At 53.0% G+C, this 10954-nt stretch overlaps 1 pseudogene; it reads left to right on the top strand.

Moving 5' to 3' along the window:
• The first annotated feature begins 1247 nt into the window (after positions 1–1247).
• On the top strand, positions 1248–9728 carry LOC123042098 (glutamate receptor 2.7-like; annotated as a pseudogene).
• Positions 9729–10954: the final 1226 nt, after the last annotated feature.

Genomic DNA, 10954 nt, shown 5'->3' with positions numbered 1-10954 from the left:
TTGCAACAAAGTAACTTAGAAAAGGGTAAACTGCAAAGGGTGACCTGGAGCTCAGATTTATATGCTCCGGCGTGAACAATAGAATAAAAGAACGGAAGTAGAAGATAAAACAATGCTTTAATCTCTACAATGAACATGAACGTGTCTTCTAAATGCGCGTAAATTTTAGTGAAGAAAAGACATGTAATGTTTGAAAAAAAACACTGCTCTGAAAAGCCTTTTGCCTATTTAGCTGTCATCAGTTGTATGATCCAAAATCTACTAATCTGCCATCACCGCATGCCTGGTTCACTAGCTTTTCAGGACGATTCGCGAGAAGAAGAGTATATTGTTAGTTCGATCAAAGGAACCAACAGTTCAAAACGATCGGTTCATCTATTTTACAGCCGTTGGATATGTACCATCAATGACTTAGTGTGTCGCATATTCTATAGCACGGATTGTAACCCTAAGGTTTGATTAACACATAAAGGTTTGTCTCTGACCGAGGAATGCGCCTTCGGCATGTAATAAAATTTCTTGGGCTCGCCCTCGTTCAGGTGGGGCTTCGTACTGTTCAGAACCGTGTGCAGGTTAGTGTGGTCCTCGCAGAGGCGCCTGGCGGTGCTTCATTGTCGAGATGGTCTTTTGAGCTTCGCATATATTCCTATTGTCTCCTCATGGTGGCGAGGTTAGGATTTCTTGTCATGTGTGCACGTCTGTAAGTTCTATTGTCAGGTGCTTCAGATTGATTTGGGGTTCAAAGATAGCTACCGTGGATCCGGGATGCTAGCCTCTATGGGCACGGGAACAAAGATTTCCTGACTGTCATCGACAAGGTCATGACCACTCTGGTAAGTACGCCAATATAACGACATAGTCATCAGCTCATCCTGATGGCAGTAGTTGTCCGTTAGGTGATACAAGGATCTCGATGTAATAGTTTTTACAATCGGACGCCATTCCGTGAAAATAATCCAGCTTTCGAATTACTAGTCGACACATAGCTTCAGTGCATGTCTTTGGTCTTCCGGTCTTCCCGTCCCACTTTGGTCCCGCGACTTTGGACCGGTTCCTGCGCTGCCACGTACTACTTGCCATACACCAGCTAACGCCGCAAAGTCAATAAAGTCCACACGCAATCTCGCCAAGTCGCCATGCTGCATATATATAGACACGAGACCTAGAGAGCATTATAGCGCAGAGCCGCAGCAGCCACCTTGTAGAAGCTGTAGTAGTGATCGGGCTAATATATGCAGTGAGAGATGATGGCAAATTGCCTGGTGCGGTCTCCCTCCTTCTTCTCCTTCGTTCTCCTGTCAGCTGCGCTGGTTTCGTACGAGGTGAGCATGGTGGCCACGGCGCAGAGCGCGCCGCCAGCGCAGGCCCGCGTCGGCGTTATCCTGGATTTGACGACGCCGGTCGGGCGCAGGCGGCGGACGGGCATCCAGATGGCGGTGGAGGGCTACTACGCCGCGCACCTCAGCTCGGCCATGAGGGTGGCGCTCCATTTCAGGGACTCCACGGGGGACCCTCTTCGCGCCGCTTCTGCTGGTAAGCTCAATCACCACCGCTCGCTTCACCGTCCGGCATCTTACGTTTACATAATTTTAGGTCAACTACGGCTAACCAATGTTAGTTGTAAAAGATTGCGTTAAGCGTATGCCTAGCAGGGACGCGTTGCGTGTTATATATAGGCCACAATGCGCCTAGGGTTTACAAGATTTAGTTGGTTAGGTTGTTGGATTGATCTCCAAGTTAACTATACAAGATAGAGATCAATTCAACATCCTACCAACTGAGTTACACGAGATAAACATGCCGCACCGGTTCTACAGCGTATATACGGTTTATACTTGCACCATAATACGCATACAAGTATTCTAACACTCCCCCTCAATCATAACTTTACCAAGTTGAGATTGTTCTTAAACTCTTCTAGTTTTCGCCAAGATAAAGCTTTAGTGAAGCCATCTGCAACTTGATCATTGGTGGGAATGAAACGAATATCAAGTAGCTTCTGAGCTACTCTTTCTCGCACAAAATGATAATCCACTTCAATGTGCTTTGTTCTTGCGTGAAACACTGGATTTGCTGAAAGATAAGTTGCACCAATATTATCACACCACAAACGTGCAACTGGAGAATGACTTACACGAAGCTCGTTTAGTAAGGTTTGAATCCATATTAACTCTGCCGTAGTATTAGCCAAGGCTTTATATTCAGCTTCTGTACTTGATCTTGATACAGTAGCTTGTTTCCGTGCACTCCATGAGATGAGATTTGGTCCAAAGAAAACAGCAAAGCCCCCTGTTGATCTTCTATCATCAGGACAACCTGCCCAATCTGCATCAGAAAATGCACTCACCAAAGTTGATGTTGACCTTGTGACCTTCAAACCTGTACTCATAGTGCCTCTTAGATATCTCAGGATCCTCTTTACTGCTGTCCAGTGTGCAAGAGTAGGAGTATGCAAGAACTGACATACTTTATTAATAGGAAAAGATATATCAGGTCTTGTAAGCGTTAGATATTGCAAGGCACCTACAACACTTCTATAGTTTGTAGATTCTTCAGCACTTAGTGGCTCACCTTCTTCTTTTGACAATTTTTCAGAAGTTGAGAGAGGCATATTCGAAACCTTGCAATTCATCATACCTGCTCGTTTTAACACATCTGACACATACTTTTCTTGAGTTAAGACTATGCCATCTTTAACCTTCTTTACTTCTATTCCCAAGAAGTAGTGCAAATCACCAAGATCTTTTAGAGCAAAATCTCTTCTTAGATCTTCAAGCAATGCCTTAATTGCATCCTGTGATGAGCTTGCAACAATAATGTCATCAACATATACTAACATGAAAATGATGATTTTCCCTTTCCTATAGAAGAACAGAGATGTGTCAGCTCTGGATGGTCGAAAACCAAGCCTTTGGAGTTTCTCACTCAGCCTAGAGTACCATGCTCTGGGTGCTTGTTTCAAACCATATAGAGCCTTATCAAGCCTGCAAACATAATTGTGTTTATCTTTTACCTCATACCCAGGTGGTTGCTTCATATATACTTCCTCCTCTAGAACGCCATGAAGAAACGCATTCTGCACATCCAATTGATGAAGATGCCAGTTGTTTGATACTGCAATAGAGAGAATAAGTCTGACAGTAGCTGCTTTTACAACTGGACTGAAGGTATCTTCATAATCTATCCCATACCTTTGCTTAAAGCCCTTTGCAACTAATCTTGCTTTGTATCTATCTATTTCTCCATTTGCTCTTCTTTTGATTCTATAGACCCATTTACAATCAATTATATTTCTGCCTTTGGCTGGAGGAACTAAATGCCATGTTCTGTTTTTCATAAGAGCATTGTATTCCTCATCCATTGCATTTTTCCAGTTTTTATGTTCTAAAGCTTCTGACAAATTATGTGGTTCTCCAGTAGTGGTAAGACCAACAAACCGCACCTTATCATACCTGACTGTACCATCCGTACGTATTTTTGGTGTCAAAATACCATGTTGCGACCTTGTTGTCCTCTGTGTTGGTGCAAGAATAACCGCAGAACCATTAGCCGCAGAAGATCCATTCATCCTCGTACCAGGAGCCGGAGCAGCCGATCCAGACGCATCCGATCCGATGCGGATGCTGTCAGCGCATGCACTGCATCTGATTGGCCAGCGCGAGGGACGAGGCGGATGCTGCCTCCTATCCGCGAAGCACCCGCCTGGTCGGCCCGACCGCGTGCAGGAGACCGCGCCACCTGGCGGTTCGGGACGGGCGCGCTCGTCTGGTCAGGCGCGGAGTGCGCTTCCGGGCCCTCGCCTGTGGGCCCCCGGCTGGACGCGTGGGACGCCGCGGGCGACTCGTCTCCTCCTGAGGCAGATACGCCGCCGCTGCTGTTGGCAGGCGCGCCAGACGAGGGAGAATCAGCCCCGGGATCGCCGCCGTCAGGATCTGCAGCACCTGAATCTGGATGGTGTTCCGCGCCTGCCTGCTGCATAAAATCATGAAGAACAACCGGATTTCCACCAAAATTAACTGCAGATTTTTTATGAAAATCACCCGATGGATCAGCTGTTTGTTCGTCCCCATGATCAAGAGGGTCAGAGGGGATGGTTTCAGGAAGGAGAAGAACTTCGGAGCGAAGAGGGGTTCCGGCGTTTGGATTTAATGCAGCAAAAGGAAAAACTGATTCATCAAAGATGACATCACGGGAAATATACACCCGTCCTGCTTGTATATCAAGGCATTTAAAACCCTTGTGAAGATTGTTGTAGCCAAGAAAAACGCACTGCTTGGAGCGGAATTCTAGCTTTCTAGAGTTGAAAGGACGGAGATTTGGCCAGCAAGCACAGCCGAAAGTGCGGAGAGGATGATAATTTGGCTTTTCATGGAACAATTTTTCTAAGGGAGTTTCAAGATTGATCACCTTACTAGGAGTGCGGTTGATGAGATAAGTGGCAGCGAGGAACGCTTCATCCCAAAATTTCAAGGGCATGCAAGCATGAGCCAAAAGTGAGAGACCTACATCTACAATGTGGCGATGTTTTCTCTCAGCTGACCCATTCTGTTGATGGGCGTGAGGACATGACACATGGTGTGTGATGCCTATCTGACGGAAAAAGGAGTTTAGGCGCTCATACTCGCCTCCCAAGTCCGTTTGCATAGTGATGATTTTTCGGTCAAAGAGACGTTCAACAAGTGCTTGAAACTCATGAAAAACTTTGAACACTTCGGATTTGTGTTTGAGAATGTAAATCCAAGTGAACTTACTGAAATCATCTATGAAACTCACATAATAGTTTTTCTTATTGATTGAATCTCGGGCGGGCCCCCATACATCAGAGAAAACTAGCTCTAAAGGAGCATTGGAAATACTACTAGAATTTGGATAGGGTAGTTGATGGCTCTTGCCTTGTTGGCAAGCATCACATACACCCTGATTATTCAACTCTTTGCTAGAAAAGGAAATATTATTGTGCTTGAGAACATGCTGAACGATTGCCGAAGATGGATGACCTAAACGATTGTGCCACCGTGATGATGAGATCTTGGTGGCGCCAAGTGCATGACTTCCCGAGCTTACGGGAGCTAATGATAGGGGATAGAGCCCGTTTCTACACCTGCCGCGGAGGAGGGTTTTCCTCGTTGCCTTGTCCTTAACACAGAAAAAATGAGGATGAGTTTCAAGAAAAACGTGATTGTCATAAGATAGCCGATGAGCAGAGATCAAGTTCTTGGTGGCATTTGGTACATGTAGGATATTTTTAAGATGAAGATTGCGGGAAGGGGTACGAACATAAGCATGACCTATATGAGCAATTTTCATACCTGCGCCATTGGGCATGTTTACTTGATCATGCCCGTTGTACTTGTCCCGAACGGTGAGCTTGTCGAGCTCGCTGGTGATGTGATCTGACGCTCCAGAGTCCACATACCAGTTGGTATCCACTTCATAGGAGGACTGAGAGTTGGTGTGGTTGGTGTTGACGGCCGCCACGCTCTTCTCCTTGTTGAAGGAGATGTCGAAGCGGCGGTAGCACTCCATGGCGGTGTGGTTCGGCTTGGTGCAGATTTGACAGAAGACTTCCGGAAGATCATTGCGACCTCCCCCTCCATTGCTGCGGCCACCACCGCGGCCTTGGCCACGGCCACCACCTCCGTTTCCTCGGCCGCCTCCATAGCGACCACCATTGCCACAGCGGCCACCACCGCGGCTGGGTCCGCCACGTCCGCCGCGTGAGACGGCGTTGGCGGAGGAGTGGGACGACTGGCCGCCGCCCTCAAACATAGCCAGCCTGCTTTCAAAGTTTAATGAGCTGTGAATAAAGCTCGCTCACCTTGATGGATTCAGTTCGGGCGCAGATGGTGGAGACGAACGACATGTAGTCGAAGTCGAGCCCCGCCAGGATGTAGGACACCATGTCATCGTCAGTGAGAGGCTTTCCTGCAGATGCCATCTCGTCACCGAGCGCTTTCATGCGCCCGATGTATTCGGCCACCGTCGAGTTGCCCTTCTTCGTCATGGAGAGGGCGATTCTGGTGTTGACGATGTGCGCCTGAGTCTGGGAGATAAAGATCTCCGTGATGGCGACCCAAGCTTCGGCCGCCGTGTTGCAGTGTGCAACCTGGATCATCACCGGTGCGGAGATTGAATTAAAGATGAAACTCAGCACCTGGGAGTCGCGAGCCCTGTCGATGTCGTACGCCGGATTGGGCACATCGGTGGGCTTGCCTTCCTTGTCCGTGAGCTTCCAGGCCGGCAGCTCCCTCTCAGGGTCGAGGTAGGAGACGAGCTGCGCGCCCCGGATGGCTGCCATGGCCTGCGCGCGCCACACCATGAAGTTGGAGCGGTGAAGACGATCGGCGATCGGGATGAGGGCTGGTGTGGCGACGGCAGAGCTTGAGGAGGCCATGGGTGCGTGATGTGCTAGAGAAGGAGGCTCTGAATACCATAAAAGATTGTGTTAAGCGTATGCCTAGCAGGGACGCGTTGCGTGTTATATATAGGCCACAATGCGGCTAGGGTTTACAAGATTTAGTTGGTTAGGTTGTTGGATTGATCTCCAAGTTAACTATACAAGATAGAGATCAATTCAACATCCTACCAACCGAGTTACACGAGATAAACATGCCGCACCGGTCTTACAGCGTATATACGGTTTATACTTGCACCATAATACGCATACAAGTATTCTAACAAGTTGTGCACCGTGGGATTTCTATTTGCTGAGCGTGGTACATCGTGACTTTGCTGTTTGTGTAATGGGTGTTGCAGCGGTGGACCTGATCAAGAACGCGCAGGCGCAGGCGATCATTGGGCCTCCGACCTCTGCTGAGGCCGAGTTCGTGGCCCGCATCGGCGACCACGCCCACGTCCCGGTCATCTCCTACTCCGCCACCTCCCCCGCGTTGACCGCCGTGCAGACGCCCTTCTTCGTGCGCACGGCGGCCAACGACTCCTTCCAGACGGCGCCCGTCGCGGCCGTCCTCGGCGCCTTCAGGTGGCGCGCGGCGGTCGTCGTGTACGAGGACACGCCCTACGGGACCGGCATCCTCCCGGCGCTCTCCGACGCGCTCCAGGGCGTCGGCGCCAAGATCATGGACCGCACCGCCGTGCCCAGCGACGCGGACGACGCCCGACTAGACGCGGTGCTGTACCACTTCATGGCGATGCCCACGCGCGTGTTCGTCGTGCACATGCTGTATCCTCTCGCCGCGCGGCTCTTCCGCCGCGCGAAGAAGGCCGGCATGATGTCCCAGGAGTACGTCTGGGTCGCCACGGACGGCGTCGGCAGCTTCATGGACAGGCTCAGCCCCGAGGACGTCGACGCGATGCAGGGCGTCGTCAGCCTCCAGCCTTACGTGCAGCTGACGGATGCCGCCAAGAACTTCTCGGCACGGCTGATGGCGAGGTCCCGGCGGGAGAATCCGGCAGATGGGGGTGTCGGCGACTCAACCTTGATGAGGCTATGGTCGTACGACACGGCATGGGCAATCGCTGCGGCCGTCGAGACGGCCCGCGTCCCCAGCCCGGCGTTCCAGACGCCTGGAGGGACCACGGCGCTGACGGACTTGGACCGGCTCGGCGTGTCGGCCACCGGAACATCACTTCTCAAGGCGGTGCTCGCCACGACGTTTGAGGGTATAGCCGGCAAGTTCAAGCTGGTAGACGGGCAGCTGCAGCTGCCGGCGTATGAGGTGGTGAACATCATCGGCAGAGGAGCCAGGACGGTCAGCTTCTGGACGCCGGAGTTCGGGATCACGCAAGATCTGAACCCCAACAGCGCCAAGGCGCTGAGACAAATCCTGTGGCCAGGCGAGCCACGGTCCGCTCCGAAAGGCTGGACCGTGTCACCAAATGGGCGGGTTCAAGCAGTTCGTGGACGTCTCCCAGAATTCCACAACCGGAGTGGAGAAGATCACAGGCTATTGCATCGACGTGTTCGATGAGGTCATGAAGAATCTCCCCTATCCTGTGAGCTACCGGTACGTGCCACAGAACGTTAGCTTGGATTCTTATGACAAACTGGTGGACCTGGTACACGATCAGGTTAGTACCATAACGACCAAACTGTCGTCCAGTATTGGTTCCCATTTTGGAAGATTACGTACGTTGTAGTGATGGTTGCACATGCAGAAATTCGACCTGGTCGTGGGAGACGTGACGGTGACCGCGAGCAGGATGGCCGAAGTGGACTTCACGATGCCATTCACGGAGTCGGGGTGGTCGATGGTGGTGGCGGCGCAGGAGGACACGGGCTCAAACATGTGGATCTTCGTGCGGCCGCTAAGCACAGGCCTCTGGCTCGCCAGCCTCGGCTTCCTCTGCTTCACCGGCTTTGTCGTGTGGGTGATCGAGCACCGGATCAACCCCGAGTTTCGAGGCACGCCCTGCCAGCAGTTCGGTCTCATCTTCTACTTCGCCTTCTCGACCCTCACGTTCTCACACAGTAGGCACTCTTCTCACTAATTTTACTACTAGTAAATTGCATGGGCGTGATTGTGTAATTAAGCATAAGAGAGCTTGTTAATTTTCAGGAGAGAAGCTTCAGAGCAATCTGTCGAGGTTCATCGTCATCATGTGGGTCTTCGTCGTCTTGATCCTGACGTCGAGCTACACGGCGAGCCTGACGTCGATGCTGACCGTCCAGAAGCTCCTGCCGACGGTGACCGACGTGAGGGAGCTCCAGAGAAACGGCCACTACATAGGGTACCAGGAGGGCAGCTTCATCGAATCCTCGCTCCAGAAAATGGGCTTCGACCAGAGCAGGATGAGGAAGTACAATTCGTCGAAGGGGTACGCAGACGCGCTATCCAGAGGCTCGGCGAACGGCGGGGTCGCCGCGGTGTTCGACGAGATCCCATCCCGTACCTGAAGCTCTTCCTGTCGGAATACTGCAAGGACTACATGATGGTGGGGCCCATCTACAAGACTGTCGGCCCATCTACAAGACTGTCGGAATACTGCAAGGACACATACGATGTTGGGTTCGTCAGGAACTCGGATTATACTCTGCTTGTTTGTACGTACGTACGCACGTACTTGACTAATTAGCACTCCTCCTACTTGTGTTTCGCAGGTGTTCCCGAAGGATTCTCCAATGACGGGGGACGTGTCGCGGGGCATACTGACGCTGGCGGAACGAGAGAAGATGTCCAAGATCGAGAAGGCGTGGTTCGGGGAGCCGGATGCGTGCCTGCAACAGAGCAGCGCCGAGGTAGCCCCGTCGTCCGGCCTAAGATTCATGAGCTTCGGGGGGATATTCCTCTTAACCGGCCTGGCCTCCGGCCTCACGCTGCTCGTCTACCTCGCCACCTTCGCCATCCGCGAGCGCAGCGGGCTCCGAGCAGCCGAGGCCACCGCCGGCTCCGGGTCCGGGAGCGTGCCGCTGTGGAAAGCTGCGTGCGAGGCTGCAGCACTATGACACGAGGGACCTCCGGTCCCCCACCTTCAGGACGCGGCACGACGAGTTCGCGATGAACAGCGCCTGCGACTGCGCGAACCGGACGCCCACATGGAACGACGAGAGCGTGAGGAACGGCGGGGCGAGTCCGTTCAGCGTGCGTGTCGACTCGGAGATGAATGCCGCGTCTTCTCTGGAGAACACGCCGGCGTCAGAGGCGGGCAACTCATTGGAGCAGGGGGTTGAGGGGGCAACGACCTCTGTGGAGATGGCCACGTCAACAGGAGAGCCTCAGCTGCACCGCTAGATTACTGGTTACTGTCCCTTTACAGCATCTCCAACAGACGCCGAACGCGGCGCGCGCAAAAAACAGCTTTAGCGTGCGCCCATCGCCTGGTTTGGCGTGGCGCGCTGTTAGACTATGTATAGCTTTTGTACTTATGTACGTATATTATACGTATTGTAACACATCCATTATATATAATGAGATAAGCCACCCCTAGAGGGTTGTGCTGGTTCCCCCAAAACTTATTGTCTTACATGGTATCATGCTAGGTTACGATCGCTTCCGCTTCCAAACCCTAATACCCGCACCGCCGCCGCAGCCGCCGCCGCCTTCACCACCGCCATGTCGAGCGCCGCCACCATCGGTTCCACTGCTGCGGGGTTCCTCCCAGCCTCTCTTGCGGCTCTGCTCAACCTCCCGCTCGATGCCGTCGCCGTTCCGGCTCCGATCGGGACCAGGAGCATCGGCTCCGTCTACTCCACGCCGCCGGCGCCCTCGCTTGGGCGCGACCTCGTGGTCCACACCGCGGCGCCGCCGTCCGCTGTGGACTCCGCGGGCGTCGTCCCGTCGCTCCTGCCGCAAGTGGATCACACCGCCCCGCTGGCGGGGTTGGCGGCGTCCGCCCCGGCCGCGGGCCTTGCGGCGTCCGACCTGGCCGCGAGCTTTACGGCGTCCGCCCTGGCTGCGGTCCCGCCTCCTCCCGCATCGGCTTCGGTGCCTCCGGCTGCCTCCATGGTGTTTGCACCCCAGGCAGCCCCCTCGATGGGATCGTCTTCGCCGCCGCCGTTTCACTTCGGTCATCTCATCACCATCAAGCTCTCCGCCGACAACTACATCTTCTGGCGTGCGCAGGTTCTCCCGCTCTTGGGGAGTCACTACCTGCTAGGCTACATCGACGGATCTCTTCCCTGTCCACCCGCACTGGTAGACAGCGTGCACGGTCCGGTCTACAGTCCGGCCCATCGCGTCTGGACGGGGCAGGACCAGGCGAACCTCTCCTCCATCCAGGGGTCGCTCTCGCCGGCAGTTGCCGGACTTGTTGTCTTCGCGAAGACGTCTCATGAGGCCTGGACCATCCTTGAGCGAACCTTTGCAGCGCAGTCCCAGGCTCGTGTCTCTGCACTCCGTCGTCAGCTTGGAGAGTGTCAGAAGCTTGACTCCACTGCCACTGAGTTCTACAACAAGGTCAAGGGCCTCGCCGACACATTGGCCTCCATTGGACAGCCCCTCACCGACTCCGAGTTCAACTCGTTTATTGTCAATGGTCTTGATGAGGAGTATGA

This window comes from Triticum aestivum, chromosome 2B (genome assembly GCF_018294505.1).
Source record: "Triticum aestivum cultivar Chinese Spring chromosome 2B, IWGSC CS RefSeq v2.1, whole genome shotgun sequence".
NCBI lineage: Eukaryota > Viridiplantae > Streptophyta > Magnoliopsida > Poales > Poaceae > Triticum > Triticum aestivum.
The sequence above is the reverse complement of the archived record's forward strand: the minus strand, read 5'-3'. Positions and strand labels throughout refer to the sequence as shown.